This window comes from Palaemon carinicauda, chromosome 6 (assembly GCF_036898095.1).
Source record: "Palaemon carinicauda isolate YSFRI2023 chromosome 6, ASM3689809v2, whole genome shotgun sequence".
NCBI classification, from domain to species: Eukaryota; Metazoa; Arthropoda; class Malacostraca; order Decapoda; family Palaemonidae; genus Palaemon; species Palaemon carinicauda.
In genome coordinates this window covers 77,219,139-77,235,239 of record NC_090730.1, presented here as the reverse complement: position 1 = coordinate 77,235,239, position 16,101 = coordinate 77,219,139, and positions in this window count along the sequence as shown.

Genomic DNA, 16,101 nt, shown 5'->3' with positions numbered 1-16,101 from the left:
GGAATTTCATATAAATTTTACGAGAGTATGATATATCAGGGACAGGCTGCTCAGTCTTCACTACTAATGAAATCAAAGCATGATCAGATGTCCCGACAGGAGAACCAACCTTACTAGTTATAACGCCAGGGGAGTCAGTGTATACGAGGTCCAAAAAATTACTAGACCTGAGAGTAGCTTCATTTATGATTTGCTCACAGCCTGATTCAGAGGCAAACCCTAAAGCTCTTAAGCCATGGCGATCGGTAGGAGAGATAGAACTTAACCACTCCCTATGGTGAGCATTAAAATCACCAACAAACACAAAAGAAGCCTTTCTAGCATCTTCTTGTATCTTAGCCATAATGGTAAGAAGACAATTGAAGATAGAATCATCCATGTCTGGATTCCGATAGATCGAACACAAATAAAAGTTGTTATACCTGCCAGAAACTTTTATTACCTGAATTTCATGACCTCCACATTGATAGCAGGACTTATGAGGAGCAGGGTACTTGGTCCTAATTTACACCTCCATTCTCCTGGCTGATAGGATGAGACACGATCGCCTCGCCACAATCAGGACTTTGTGGGAGCGTGTTGTCGAGAATTGTCGCCGCTTATATAGTCCCGGTGTACCTGTTTCAAATATCTCCTCCAAATATTACCCCTTGGTAGGTTGAAACCTGTTTCAGGCTACCGGGGGGGGGGGGAAACTTGAAACTGGTTTCAAGTTACCCCCGGGAGGTAATTTGAAGCCGGTTTCAAGCTAGCCCCCCCCCCCCACACCTCCCGGTTTCAAACTACCCCCCTTGTTTTTGCGTAGTATCTCATCATTTCTGAATATTAATCAAATGCTTTTGATCAGTGTCATCACAAAATTTTTAGGTCACATATCTATACATGTACGGTTTCCTCTATTTGTAGATTTTATTGATGTCATGTATTCATCCGTGTATTGTCTTAGTTCTTTTTTGCGATTATTATACTCGTACAGTGATAAAAGCACGGTTAACACGGCCATCCTTTATGTTTTTTTTTTCTTTTTTCTTTTTTCTTTAAACGAACTTAAGACACATTCAGTGAGTAAATTTGCATGATGCATAATACTAGTGCACATAAGTCTAGCGTTCCTTAATTCATCGGGAAGGCCACAAAGGACTATAGTTACAATGACCATTTCTCGTCCTTTGTCCGCTAATAAAACCCCCTTTTTTTTATCTGATTATCTTGTACGCGGTAGCATGCCTTTGATCTCTGGTGTGTTGGGATGTATATAAACCCAGGTTAACCCGATCACAGCATCACTTGTCCAAAAAGTTGTCAGTATGGCTGCTGAACGGAAATCGAACAACCTCGATATCATCTATGACTGCGTAGTGAACACCAAGTACCCAAAAAGGGCTTCGGAAAACGAAAAAGCCAATCTTGGAAGACTATACTCTGTTAAATTTACGAAGGTCAAGGTGTATCTAAAGACAAAAACACACGGTGCCATATTTTCGACTTTGTAGTATACCTTCTCACCTCACTAAATTTTTTGTAATAATCTGCTTTGTGAATCGACCACCTATCAAAATAAATTCTTCTCTGTAGGCCACAGCCGATATGTTTCTGTTTTCTTTTGTCATATCGTCTCTTATAATATTAATTCTATTATTTTTGTTGGCATATCAACATGCTCACTATATTTTCTTGTTATCAGTTTGCTTTAAACATTCCCTTAATGATACAATTTGCCTTCTTGCTATTATTTTATTCTAACGTTATATCTTTCCTTTATTTCTTTCTCCTTATTTGTTTCCCTTCCCATTAGGGTTGCACCTTGGCTAATAATAATAATAATAATAATAATAATAATAATAATAATAATAATAATAATAAGTATCGTATCCCTACTGTTGCAGTGTATGGGGATGGATGACCTTACATTCTTGCTGACGAAAAGTTTATGGTGCTATTTGTATCTGCCTTGGTTGGCTATAATCTTTGAAGCATCTCTGTTACAGCGTATGTAACTCTCTCTCTCTCTCTCTCTCTCTCTCTCTCTCTCTCTCTCTCTCTCTCTCTCTCTCTCTCTCTCTCTCTACATCTGGGTATGCAGCGCAAGCAGCAAGCTACTTCCGTAGCAGGTGGTTCCTGCCATTACCTGTCCGCAAGGCAAGGAGGGTTAATAAGGGATACTTTTTTTGTGAAAAGCTAATTAATGAATGTCCATCGCTGACCGGAGAAACCATATAAAAAAAGTGGCAATTGTGTGTCTCATTTCTTTATAGTGCGACTGAATAATGTTACAAAACAATAACAAGTTGAAGATGAGTTTTTATAGAATTAAAGTTCAAGTAATGGTATTAATTATAACTATAAAATTGCTGCCCTTTCTCTTCATTTTCGAAACACAATGTCGGAAATATGGTAAGTGTGTTTTTGTCTTTAAGTACATCTTAAACTTCTTCGTAAATTTGAAAGAGTATAGCAACACTTTTCTGTCAATATCTCCACGCATATTGCCGTGCAAAGGTCATGCACCTGAAGCATGAGAATGGCATCTTTTTGAGATGATAAAAGAAAACAATTCTTTTTCTTAAATACGAAAAAAAACTTTTTTGCTACTGCTGCGAAGTCGGCAATAAGTGGATGATGCTTATGTGCACTGTCATATAGATTATTTTCTATTTCGATGAGGGGGTAACTTGAAAACAGGGGGGGGGGGTGTAGCTTGAAACCGGTTTCAAACTACCTCCCCGGTAATCTGAAACCGGTTTAAAGTTACCGGGGGGTAGCTTGAAACTGGGGGTAGCTTGAATCCTTTACACCGGGCCACATACAACTGTAGGTGAATAGCTCGTGGGTTTCGGAGGACTATGCCCTTTCAAAATGTACATTCCGAACAAACATGACAAGTAAGTATTTTTATTTTCATTTTCTTTTATTCAGATTATTCATTTGTGATATTTTGTTCTTCTCTCTCTCTCTCTCTCTCTCTCTCTCTCTCTCTCTCTCTCTCTCTCTCTCTCTCTCGCGAGGATGCAAAGATTGATGACTCTCTCTCTCTCTCTCGTGAGGATGCAAAGATTGATGACTCTCTCTCTCTCTCTCTCTCTCTCTCTCTCTCTCTCTCTCTCTCTCGTGAAGATGCAAAGATTGATGACTCTCTCTCTCTCTCTCTCTCTCTCTCTCTCTCTCTCTCTCTCTCTCTCTCTCTCTCTCTCTCATGAAGAGATACAATGATTGGGTATAATACATATACATATATATATATATATATATATATATATATATATATATATATATATATATATATATATATATATATATATATATATATATATATATGTATGTATATACATATATATTACTTTTTTTCCTATTTCATTATAATGCTAACTAATTTTAGTTTCTTTTTCTCTAGGTAGGATATATATACATACATATATATATATATATATATATATATATATATATATATATATATATATATATATATATATATATATATATATATATATATATATATATATATATATATATATGTATATATATATATATATATATATATATATATATATATATATATATATATATGTATATATATATATATATATATATATATATATATATATATATATATATATATAGATAAATATATATATATATATATATATATATATATATATATATATATATATATATATATATATATTGTCCTATTTCATTATCTTGGTAACAAATTCTAGTTTCCTTTCCTCTTGGTACAGCATAATGCGGGTATTGGCAGGTGATGCGGACACGCACTACATGTGTAATACCATACCATATCTTGGGAAGGAAGCAAACAAGGCGCCGAGAGGAACGTTTCTTGGAGAAATGTTCGCGATGAACCTTCTGGCCCTTTTTCATCGAAAGGGCCACACGGTGACAACGGATAATTTCTTCACGAGTCTTCCACTTGCCTTGACAATCGAGGGAGAAGGCATGTACTTGTGTGGCACTATTCCACAGAAACCTTACATACCAAAACAAATTTCTGAGAAGGTGCTTCCTACGAAGGATTCAGTGGCTGTGTTCAATTACAAACACAATTTGACCCTTCAATATCAGCAAATTATTATAGCAAAGAAGTTCATGTTGTTGAGTTCTCTACATCACGTTCCTTCTGAGATTGAAAAGAGGAAAACTGACATTCAAATGATTTATAACTCGACGAAGGGGGTTGTAGACATATTTGATCAGATGTTTGCTACTTCCCATTGTATTCGTAAGACACGACCCTGGCCACTGTGTCTCTTTTATGGGATACTGAATATAGTAATGGTAAATTCCTATATTCTCTACACGTCCATGCCCTTCTCCAAGCTATGCCAAGGCAAACTTTCCTCAAGGAAATCACCTTTGATTTGTGTGTTCACCAAGTGCAACACTGGTACGACATATTTGCGGGGAAATTTTCTAAGACACTCCGTCAACTAATAGTTGACACCTTCAAGGTCAAACTTCTAGCCGAACATGACATTCGTTGTGGCCATATCAAGCTCCCAAAAAGGGTTAGATGCAATAGCTTTCCATCAAGGGAGGATCACAAGACGAACACAGCCTGTTTGAGGTGTCGCAACCCTTTGTGTCTACAGCACCAAACTGTGTTGTGTCCAAAATGTGTTTGATGGTTGTTCTAGGTAAGAAACTAAAATGAATATTTGTATTTTTGACCATTGAATAATTCATGAAATTGCATATGATCCATTGTTTTACAAATTAGTTTATAATTTTCCCATTAGTGTAAGTTTGTACCTATATGAGAACTTAATTTTGATCATTATTTAAATTTCCCTAATTGTAAAATAGTCTATAAACGTTTTTCTAGCCCCAATAAAATTTTTATGCAAATCCTGGAACATTTATATAAGCAAATAACTCGCTAATATTAAGATATCCTTTTCCATTTCAGGTAGCAGTTTTGGCCTTACGAGGTGGTGTGGTTGGCGGCCATTTTGTGAGCATATCCAACCGGTAAGCGGGCATAGCTCTATGTATTCCTCTTTTTATAGAATTTATGATATTTTCATGCATATATACCATGCTCAGCAATGGATATAAGGATTTTTCTTTAGAAAAAATTTAAAAATAGAAATCCGAAAAAAAACTCCTTTTTAAAACACCAAATAATATCCAAGAGCAGATTAGTTTTACACATTTTTTTTTGTACGAAAATAATACAATATCTTGTAAAAATTTCAGCTCATAACTATGTCATTTACCTACCAAAAAAAAAAATGCTGAAAAGAGGATAGATTTTTAACCCAAAAAACATACACTTTTTTCCTCCTTTCAGGAAACGTTCCCTTGTGGTTCTTCCCCTTCCCCCTGGATCTCAGCAAATGTCGGTCAACTATCATAGAATAAGTACTGAAAATAGTTTTATTTCATTTTCATATTTAGATTTTAGGTGAATTTGTTTGTAAAGTCGTTTTATGTATACTTTTTTTTATTTATTTGTAATAAATATTTATTTTCATTTTAACTTTCATTTACTTTTTTTGAAGAATAGAATATTATATGAAGTTTTTTTTTAATAGTAAAAGGTTCATAATTGCTTTGTAGAAGAATTTTTTATGATTTTTTTTTTTTTTTTTTGGACCTCGGGTCGAAGTCGACCCATTAATACCTAATTAAGGTGGTCAAATAATGATACCTATCCAGTGTTTAAATTAATCTAAACATCTTGTATACTAAATTCACATACTCTCTCTCTCTCTCTCTCTCTCTCTCTCTCTCTCTCTCTCTCTCTCTCTCTCTCTCTCTCTCTCTCTGAGTGTTTCTGTATGCCGGTGAGTGAATACACCTGTGCGACCCTACAAATATCCTGATTTAACGTGGATAACAAAAGGCTATCGAGTGCAATATAGCTACAAGTTTTCGTGAATAGTCGGTGATTAGTTTGAGGTCAGAAAAGTGGGATAAAACTTTGGTATAGGATAGTCATCTTGTGAATTACTAAAAATCTGATCAATATGGCACTCTATAATAAAGGCAAGGCTTGGAGGGACATTGCTGCAATCAGCAAAAGTAAATTCCATGAGTTGGCGAAACAAGAACTCGACCATCTGATAACAGAGGTCGCTAATAACTCCAACCAGTGTGACGGAAAAATATTCGCAGACATATTGAAACAATATGATCCAACAAACTGGAGCCAATCTACGGAAAAAGTCAGCAAAATAATAGATGAAATTCCAAAGAAGATTACAGTGATAAAGAGACTTATGAAGAAAGTTTACATCAATCAACAAATTCCATCAAAGAACAATAAGAAGTCTAATATGGTGAGTATGCTGATTGATGCATTAGGAAAAAGAATGCTAAAATGTTCCAATACATGTAAGATATGCCTGTCATGTTCATACACACCCTACATGTGCTGAAATACAGCAAAAAATCAAAAATAGAGACACAAAGGTATTCTGATCAACATGCTTAGTCTGGATAGAAAATATAATTAAGTCGAGACTAAATCTGCAAAGAGTTGAAGAAGAAGAAGAAGAAGAAGAAGAAGAAGAAGAAGAAGAAGAAGAAGAAGAAGAAGAAGAAGAAGAAGAGAAAAATTAACAGGATATGTATAAGGAGGCAGAGGAAATCATTGATATAATTCATGATGCCATCCAACAACATACTTACGAAGAAATAAATTATCAGATAGAAACAAATAATAGACCCAAAAGGCTCTACCCAGACCTACATACTCTTAGGGAAGAGCAAGAACAAGAAAAAAAAGAAAAGAAAGATATAGTCTGCAATTTGCTGAAGAGAGGATATTGCAGATTTGGCGAAAGATGCTACTACAAGCATCCAAAGATATGCCATAATTATGAAATATATAGTAAATGTGCTTATTTAGACGGATATGGAGACGAATGCAGAGATCTCCAACCAAAAACATGCAAAAACCTAAATGAAGGAAAAGGATGTAAATTTAACAAAAAATGTCGATATATGCATCCTGTAACCATGAATGAAAGTAAGAAAACTCTGCAAACAGAAAAAAAAAGGAGAATAAAAATGAAAAAAAAATAAGAAATAAAAAAGCAAGGCGGGTATATACCGGGCTATGCACAAAAGACCCCAAGATATGATGCCTTTCAACCCAAATATGCACATTTAGAGACCAACTATAAAGAATGCTTTTTTAATGCCAGGGGTTGGTGCAGATATGGGGATAATTGCGGGTATACACACAAAAATATATATGAAGGCGAAAGAGCAAATATAATAGAAAAGTTGGATTTTTTAATGGCAGAATTCCTGGAAATGAAGAAAAGAACATCATATCAGAACAGGAAGGAAGCATGGAAAAATTCATATTATCAATATTGAATAATGGAGATGAAGCACAAACCATAATAGTGATGAATGCACAGGGTTTAGTCACAAGTAACTCTAAAAGGAAAATAGAGTTCTTGGAAGAACTAACCTAAATTGAAAAAATAGATATAATAAATATAAGTGAAACATGGTATTCCCAAGAGACTGGCAGTGATGACCAGATAAAGGGTTTCCAAACATATAGATCAGACAGAACAAGTAGGAATCAAGGGGGAACCACAATATATGGAAGAGACATAAATCAAGGAAAAGTCTGGGAAAAATACAGCAACACAGAATGTGAATTGATTTTGGTAGAATTTGTATTTGAAAAACTAGTGAATATTGTAGTTTACAGACCCCCAAATACTAAGGAGTTTGACATAATAATAGAAAAATAGATGATATATGTAGAAACCATAAAGACTGGAATATACTCCTATCCGGAGATTTTAACTTTCCTTTCGTGGATTGGAAAGAATGGATAGAAGAAAGTGGTTGTATATATACATATAAAAAAGAGAGTAATAGTAGCGCAGAAGATAAGAGGCCATTTGAAAAGCTTCAAGATATGCTATTAGAACATAATATGTAACAAATAAACCACATTCCAACAAGAAAGGAAAATGTCCTAGATCTAGCATTTGTGAATGAGGGGAATTATGTTCAAAAAATAATAGTGTATAACACGGGAAATCTCAGACCAATATGTCATAGAATTCCAAAGCAAGTGATCGCAGAATTAATCAAAGCACAAAACGTTGGGAAGGATATGGAAGATATAACTTTTATAGTAAGAATATAAAATGGTCAGAAATAAATGAAGAACTGAGCAAAGAATGGAAAAATGTATTCGTAAGTGATAATATACAGGTAAATACGGACATACTGTACATAATACTGGGGAAAATTGTTGAAAAATATGTACCGAAAAAAAAACCAATAAACAAAAGCCATGCATACCAAGAGACAGAAGGATCTTATTACAGAAAATTAGAAAGTGGAAGAAAAATCTTGCAAAAGAAAAAAATGTGTGGAAAATAATGGAAATAAAAAGTAAGATAGAAAATGCAAATCCAAAGATTATACAATCGAAAGAAAATGAAAAAAAGGGACTTAAAAGAGAGGACACTTCAATATATATATATATATATATATATATATATATATATATATATATATATATATATATATATATATATATATATATATATATATATATATATATATATAAATATATATATATATATAATACTTTACTCTTATGCAAAAATTATGAATAAAGGGATATTAAAAATATGCCCTCTAAGTATTGAAGGACGGTTAACAAATGAAAAAAAAAGGAAATATGCAACATATTAGCAGAAAAATATGAGTGAGTTCACAACATGAATTGGGAATGAGAATAATGAAACAGGAATGAGAGAAGAAAATGTTGAATATCTAACGGATATAGATATTAATGAAGCAGACATTGTCAAGGCTATAAGCGAAATTAAAACTGGATCGGCAGCCAGACCAGATGGAGTTCCAGCGATTTTGCTAAAAAAACTGCACACACTATCACGAAGCCACTTGCAATACTGCTAAGGCAAAGTGTAGATATGAGCGAGGTATAAGTTAAACATAAATTAGCTTATATAACCCCTATTTTCAAAAGTGGATCAAGACTAGAGGCAAGAAATTATAGACCTGTTAGTCTAACATCAAATATTATGAAAGTGTATGAGAGGGTAATAAAAAAGAAAATAAGGAATAATTTGATTAAAAATAATTTGTTTAATATAGGTCAACACAGTTTTGTGTCCGGAAAAAGTACACAAACCCAACTAATAGCACACTATGAAAACATACGAAAATATGATAAATGAAAAAGACACAGATGTGATCGATCTAGATTTTGCAAAAGCCTTTGACAAGATAGACCATAATATATTAGAGAAAAAAATAAGAAAGCATAGTATTGTGGGAAAGATAGGAAAATGGGTAAAAGAATTCCTGCAAAACAGAAAACAGATAGTGGTTGCAAATGATGAGAAGTCAGATGAAGCTCAGGTAATATTTGGCGTGCCACAGGGTACGGTATTAGCTGCACTGCTGTTTGTTATTATGATCTCAGACATAGACTGTAATGTTAAAAATTCTGTAGTGAGAAGTTTCGCCGATGACACAAAAATAAGTAGAGAAATTACTTGTGATGAAGATAAGAACTCACTACCTCACTACAAAGAGATCTAAACAAAATATATGAATGGGCGGAGATAAATAGGATTGTATTTAACTCCGATAAATTTGAATCAATAATATATGGAAACTGATAAGGAATGGTATATGCATACAGGGGACCTAATAACGAGACAATCACAAACAAGGAAGCAATTAAAAACCTTGGTGTAATGTTGAATAGGAATATGTTATGCAACGACAAAAGAGCAACACTGTTGGCTAAATGTAAAGCAAAAATGGGAATGTTATTCAGACACTTTAAAAGAAGAAAAGCTGAACACATGATTATGCTTTACAAAACTTATGTACGTAGTACACTCGAGTACTGCAATGTGATATGGTACCCACACTACAAAAAAAGGATATTGCACATATAGAGAGTGTACAAAGGTCCTATACTGCTAGAATAGAAGAAGTTAATATATGAATAAATTTGGTAAACTGAGAGGTTTTTTCTATGCACCTGGTATATGAAAATAAGATATTTTATATGATCATGTTTGCATACCTATCTGTATAAAGATTTTTCATACAAATTTTCTCTATTATTATATAGATATCATGAGTATTTTTTTTATTTTATTAAAGAATATCTGAAGTGACTAAAATAAAGACAGTACTAAAAATCATATTTATATTGTTTTCTTATACAATAGCATCGGAACCCCTAATTTTAAGTCATTTTTATAGAGAGAGAGAGAGAGAGAGAGAGAGAGAGAGAGAGAGAGAGAGAGAGAGAGAGAGAGAGAGAGAGAGAGAGAGATATTCTAAATCATTTACATGAAGTAATATATAAATTGTTTAAGGGAAAACATGAGCTTAGGTTTTCAAACAGACCAACGACTTGCCATCAGTTTCCATTTCATTAAAGTCAAGGTTGTCATAGAACATTTCACCAATCAGTATTATTCCCTCGTACTGATTTATACCAACTAGTCCATCGTTGCTAATACCGCCATTCGTCGTTCAGACATAGAGGATGATTGTTGTATGACGAGTTCTCTGATGTGCGCATTGATATGTCTTAACGGGAAATTCATTGATATCCTGCTTTGGACACTGTCTTCATCCACGCACACACACACACACACACATATATATATATATATATATATATATATATATATATATATATATATATATAGATCATCCCATTTTGTACTTCATATTCTCCGGCAAGATCCCGATAGTTTTATGGTTAGTTATGATGTTAGCTCCTTATTTACCAATATCCCCCTTTCAGACACCATAGACATTTTAACTAGACTGTTTCCCAACCTGACGTCCTCATTATCTGGTTTTAACGTTAACGCTTTCAGGAAACTACTTGGACTTGCATTAACTGAATTTTTCTTTATTTTCAATAACAAAGTTCACAAACAGGTTGATGGTTTGGCAATATATTCTCCCATGGGTCCTACCTCTGCTAATATAATCATGTGTCACCGTGAAAAGTTGTTCTTAGATCAGTGCCCTGTGCCCTTTAAAACCCTATTTTATAGAAGTTATGTAGATGATACCATTGTTCTTTTTAGAGATAGACATCATGCTACTTTGTTTTCAGAGTACATAAACTCATTTCATTCAAATATCAAGTTTACTGTAGACTTGGCACATGATGATCAACTTTCCTTTTTAGATATTAAGATTTCACGTTGTTTTGGTGCATTTAGTACTGGCATTTTCAGAAAACAAACTTTTACAATACTTGGGGTAAAAAAATTCTCTCACAGGAGCATTTAAAACTCCACCTATCCGAAGTCTCCTTGTTGACGCTAGAGAGTTAACTCTAGACCATTACTGAATGTCTTCCATTATTCGGTATTGGTTTAGGTTGCAAAGACTCCCTAACTACTTAGCCTTTAAGACTGCAAGCCTTGTAAGGCACTCAACATACTTTGAGTTGCACCCAAAATATCCTCAACCTTATGGTTTGCGGGTAAAACAATTATTGAACAGTCTGGATATAAATAGAGGTAAGGTGCTTCCATTTAGGGTATCATCAACCCCTTCGTGGAAATGACCCGAAATATCTTTTTGTAAATATCTTGTTGGTGATAACAAAAACATGATTGAATTAGAAGCTAGGTTTCTTTTTACGGAACATGTTGAATAACATAGGGAATCAACTTTTATATATACTGATGGCTCCAAATCTGATGGTGGCGTTGGTTTTGAAGTATATAGTAGTTCTTTTAACTGTTGAGGTGAACTTCGTCCAATATCTTCCATATTTACTGCTGAATTATATGGCATACTAACCGCTTTTGAAAAAATACCTTTTGATAAGGAGGGCAATTTTACCATTTATAGTGATTCAAGAAGTGTCCTTCAAGCTTTAGAAGGTTTTAATCCTAGTAACCCTTTAGTTTTGAAGATTTCAGAGTGGCTTCTAATTATTGGCCTAAAAGGTATAATAGTTCGATTTTGCTTGGTTCCAGCACACGTAGGTGTGTCTGGAAATGAATAGGCAGATTCTCTGGCAAAGACTGCTGCAGCCGAGTTTCTACCAATAAGGTATCCCATACTCTGTAGTATTTCTTACCAGCAATTAAAACTTCTATTTATAACAACTGGCAACACCATTGGGATAGTTTACTCGAAAAAAAGATGAGAGAAATAAGTAATGGTATATACCTTGTGAGGTATAAGGGGATGCCCCGAAAAGGCGAAACTACTCTTTGTCGTCTCCGCATTAGTCACACTCGGATGACACACGAGTTTCTGCTGGCTGGCAAACACTAAACATATTGCGACGACTGTTTGATACCCTTGACAGTGAGGCATTTGTTGAGTGAATGCACCACTTATATCACTGAAAAAAATAGATATCTGTTTGAAGCTCGGGGTGAGGATGTCGTACGATGCTGTGGCATTTTTAAATTAATATCAGAAACAGGTCTTCTTAATGCTATTTAACTTTTATAACATATTTGCTTTTCTGGTTTTAATTGAATATTCTTTTAATCTTTGTTTATAATAAATGATATCGGCGTCAATGACCTTCGATGTCAGCATGTCAGAGAACTCCAACTAATTCATTGATTCATTGTCACTGTCCGTTTTCATTAAAAGTAAACTATTGTAAAACATTGATTTTCAGAGCTTTTAACATTTCTTCAAATTGCGGTAGGCTCCTCGGGGAAATGAAATTTCTAAAATCATATTTTGTTAGGAATTGTTATCCATGTGACTTCTTTGATAAAATTACGAAGCAGTTTTTAGATAACTTTCCTATTCCGAAAGCCACAATACTAAACACACCTAGGAAGCAGATGTATGTGTCTTTACCATGCATATATGCCAATAAAAATTTGAATGTAAATTTCAGAAAGCTCTTTCTAATTTTTATCTCTATGTTAACTTCGGGTTTGTTATCAAGAGTCCATTAACCATAGGTAACATGTCCAGATTCAAAGATGTAATTTAGGAACTTATGTTGGGTGTTCCAACAGTATATTGAGGACCCAGATTGACTCCCATAGAGGTTGCCAGTCATCGTAGAGGTTGTACATTAAATCAAAGGAATTTTCTTCCATACGTAATTACACTCATGCATGCAAGCAACCAATTAACTATTCCAATTTCAAAATACCAGCCCAGTCTCCAAATACCTATTCTTTACCTACCCTAGAATCACTTTTCATTAAACAGCTATCCCCTACTCGCAATATCTCGATTACCTCTGTTTTTTTTACATATTGCCCAACAAAATTCCCCAATTAGTTTTCTAACTATCACTAACGTCTTTTCATATTTTAGTCATAGATTTTTCCTTCCTAGGTGAGTTACTTGCTTATCCAGTTATCTTTATTTTTTCTTTTCCGGCTTATTTCTGTGTATTATTATGTTGATTTGCATATCTACTATGTTTTGCGAATTCTTTTATTGTTTTCAAGTAATTTCCGTGTATTTGTTATGATTTTGCTTTTGTTCTTTTCTTATGTTATTCATTTAATTTTTAGCATTTGATGTATCTGATTTTAATTTCTTTTTCAGTATATTTCATGTATTTAATGTTTTATTTATTCGGATGTATTTGTTATAATTTTTGCCTCTTTGACTGATTTAACGTAATTATGTCTATTGATTTATGTTTAAATAATATTAATTTTTTAGCTCCTATGATGGTAAATGTTGTTCCCGAAAACTTAGCAAATAAATTGTACAAATGCTGAAGTATCTACTTTCCTTCACCATTCTACTAAACCTCAAGCTTTCTAGAAGAGAAAATGCCATTAATTATATATATATATATATATATATATATATATATATATATATATATATATATATATATACATACATATACCAAGGCACTTCCCCCAATTGTGGGGGGTAGCTGACATCGACAAATGAAACAAAACAAAAAAGGGGACCTCTACTCTCTACGTTCTCCAGCCTAACAAGGGACTCAACCGAGTTCAGCTGGTACTGCTAGGGTGCCACAGCCCACCCTCCCACATTATCCACCACAGATGAAGCTTCATAATGCTGAATCCCCTACTGCTGTTACCTCCGCAGTCATCTAAGGCATCGGAGGCAGCAGCAGGGCCTACCGGAACTACGTCAAAATCGCTCGCCATTCATTCCTATTTCTAGCACGCTCTCTTGCCTCTCTCACATCTATCCTCCTATCACCCAGAGCTTTCTTCACTCCATCCATCCACCCAAACCTTGACCCTCCTCTTGTACTTCTCCCATCAACTCTTGCATTCACCACTTTCTTTAGCAGACAGCCATTTTCCATTCTCTCAACATGGCCAAACTACCTCAACACATTCATATCCACTCTAGCTGCTAACTCATTTCTTACAACCGTTCTTACTCTCACCACTTCGTTCCTAACCCTATCTACTCGATATACACCAGCCATACTCCTTAGACACTTTATCTCAAACACATTCAATTTCTCTCTCTCCGTCACTTTCATTCCCCACAACTCCGATCCATACATCACAGTTGGTACAATCACTTTCTCATATAGAACTCTTTTTACATTCATGCCCAACCCTCTATTTTTTACTACTCCCTTAACTACCCCCCAACACTTTGCAACCTTCATTCACTCTCTGACGTATATCTGCTTCCACTCCACCATTTGCTGCAATAACAGACCCCAAGTACTTAAACTGATCCACTTCCTCAAGTAACTCTCCATTCAACATGACATTCAATCTTGCACCACCTTCCCTTCTATTACATCTCATAACCTTACTCTTACCCACATTAACTCTCAACTTCCTTCTCTCACACACTCTTCCAAATTCTGTCACTAATCGGCCAAGCTTCTCTTCTGTGTCTGCAACCAGTACAGTATCATCCGCAAACAACAGCTGATTTACCTCCCATTCATGGTCATTCTCGTCTACCAGTTTTAATCCTCATCCAAGAACTCGAGCATTCACCTCTCTCATACTCCATCAACATACAAGTTAAACAACCACGGTGACATCACACATCCCTGTCTCAGCCCCACTCTCACCGGAAACCAACCACTCACTTCATTTCCTATCCTAACACATGCTTTACTACCTTTGTAGAAACTTTTTACTGCTTGCAACAACTTCCCACCAACTCCATATAACCTCATCAAATTCCACATTGCTTCCCTATCAACTCTATCATACGCTTTCTCCAGATCCATAAACGCAACATACATCTCCTTACCTTTTGCTAAATATTTCTCGCATATCTGCCTTACTGTAAAAATCTGATTCATACAACCCTTACCTCTTCTAAAACCACCCTGTATTTCTAAGATTGCATTCTCTGTTTTATCCTTGATGCTAATAATCATTACTCTACCATACACTTTTCCAACTACGCTTAACAAACTAATACCTCTTGAATTACAACACTCATGGCACATCTCCCTTACCCTTATATAGTGGTACAATACATGCACAAACCTAATCTACTGGTACCATTGACAACACAAAACACATATTAAACAATCTCACCAACCATTCAAGTACAGTCACACCCCCCTTCCTTCAACATCTCAGCTCTCACACCATCCATACCAGACGCTTTTCCTACTCTCGTTTCATCTAGTGCTCTCCTCACTTCTTCTATTGTAATCTGTCTCTCATTCTCATCTCCCATCACTGGCACCTCAACACCTGCAACAGCAATTATATCTGCCTCCCTATTATCCTCAACATTCAGTAAACTTTCAAAATATTCCGCCCATCTTTTCCTTGCCTCCTCTCCTTTTAACAACCTTCCATTTCCATCTTTCACAGTTTCTTCAATTCTTGAGCCATCCTTCCTTACTCTCTTCACTTCTTTCCAAAACTTCTTCTTAATCTCTTCATATGCCTGACCCAGTCCCTGACCCCACCTCAGGTCAGCTGTCCTCTTTGCCTCACGTACCTTGCACTTTACTTCCACATTTTTCTCTCTATATTTTTCATACTTCTCTATACTATTACTCTGCAGCCATTCTTCAAAAGCCCTCTTTTTCTCTTCCACTTTTACCTTCACTCCTTCATTCCACCATTCACTGCCGTTCCTCATGCTGCCTCCAACAACCCT